The following is a 1,746-nucleotide window of genomic DNA, read 5'->3' as shown; positions in this document are numbered from 1 at the left end:
ATTTTAAAAAAATTTTAGAGACAGTGTCTCCCTGTGTTGCCCAGGCTGGTCTTGAACTCCTGGGTTCAAGGAATCCTGCTATTTTGCCCTCCCAAAGTGCTGGGATTACAGGCATAAGCTATCATGCTTGGCTACTATATATATATTTTTAAACAATTTTGGCCGGGTGTGGTGGCTCATACCTGTAATCCCAGCACTTTGGGAGGCCAAGGTGGGTGAATCTCTTGAGGTCAGGAGTTCGAGGCCAGACTGGCCAATGTGGCAAAACCCCATCTCTACTAAAAACACAAAAATTAGCATGGTGGTGCATGCCTGTAATCCCAGCTACTCAGGAGGCTGAGGCAGGAGAATCACTTGAACCTGGGAGATGGAGGTTGCAGTGAGCCGAAATTGCACCACTTCAGCCTGGCGACAGAGCAAGACTCCATCTCAAAAACACAATTGAAAACAATTTTATAACTTTATTTTATATATTCGATGATTAGGGGTTAGTTCTCATTCACACCAACTGTAGATTTTTGAAAGTGGTAACAGGTACATAGGCAACCGAAGTATAGAGCTTGTTTGGTGAATCTTCAGCTCCGTTACATACTCTCATACTGCATACAGTATAAGACATTCTTTATTCCTTTGGCCCAGACAGCTTTGTTAAGCCTGGTATCAATGTGCACATCTGGAGTTCCCATCTCCTTCATTGCATATTTCCGGAGCTCTTTTAGTGCCTGAGGGACATGCTTCTTGAAGCCCACTCCAGGAATGCACTTGTGAATGTTGGTATTCTCGGGTCACCACCTCACGGATGGCAGAGGTGGCCCTTCTTCCTCTCATCTCTCTTTGTGGGAGCCATTCTGACGGGCCCAAGGTGGAAAGGAAACTGGCCACTATTCTTACCTCACTATCAGCAATGAAGCTGATCTCATCTTCCACTGCTTCCCCTCTTCCTCCCTCTACTCCAGCCCCTTGACCTTGCTTCCTTCCCAGAGGGCCTCAACCCCAGCTGTCTCCTCTGCCTCGAATGCTGTTCTCACAGATATCCTTCTGCTTGACTAATTTCCTTGTCTCCTGTCTTAGCTCAAACCTTTCTTTTTTTTGTTTTTTGTTTTTGAGACAGAGTCTTCCTCTGTCGCCCAGGCCGGGATGCAGTGGCGTGATCATGGCTCACTACAGCCTAGACCTCCTGGGCTCAACTGATCCTCCCACCTAAGTCTCCATAGCAGCTGGGACTACAGGCATGTATTACCATGCCCCTCTAATTTTTGTATTTTTTTTTGTAGAGATGGGGTTTCGCCATGTTGCCCAGGCTGGGTTCGAACCCCTGAGCTCAAGCGATCCGCCCACCTTGGCCTCCCAAAGTGAAACTTCACTTTCTTGATGAGGCTCACCCAGGCCTCCTTATTAAACACTGCCGCCTGCCCCACCCCTCACCCCTCCCTTAATTCGCTTGCTTCTTTGTCTGCTCCAACCCTCTCCCCTTCTCACATATCATTTAATCTACTTCCCGTGTCTATTATTTATTTCTGTTGCCGTCTGCTAGAATCTAAGTTCCATGAGGGAAGGGATCTTTGTCTGTTGTCTTCACTGATATATTCTGAGCACCTAGAACAGTGTCTGGCACATGGTAGGTGCACAAGAAATGTCTGCTGAATGAATGAAGTTTAATAGGACCTTCAAGATAACAGAGTCCAAACCCCTCCTTTCATTGATGAGGAAAGGAGCCCTAGGTCTATGGGCAAGATGAAGATTTAC

Source organism: Sapajus apella, unplaced genomic scaffold (assembly GCF_009761245.1).
Source record: "Sapajus apella isolate SASKATOON/1434 unplaced genomic scaffold, GSC_monkey_1.0 scaffold48, whole genome shotgun sequence".
NCBI classification, from domain to species: domain Eukaryota; kingdom Metazoa; phylum Chordata; class Mammalia; order Primates; family Cebidae; genus Sapajus; species Sapajus apella.
Note: the sequence above shows the minus strand (reverse complement) of the source record.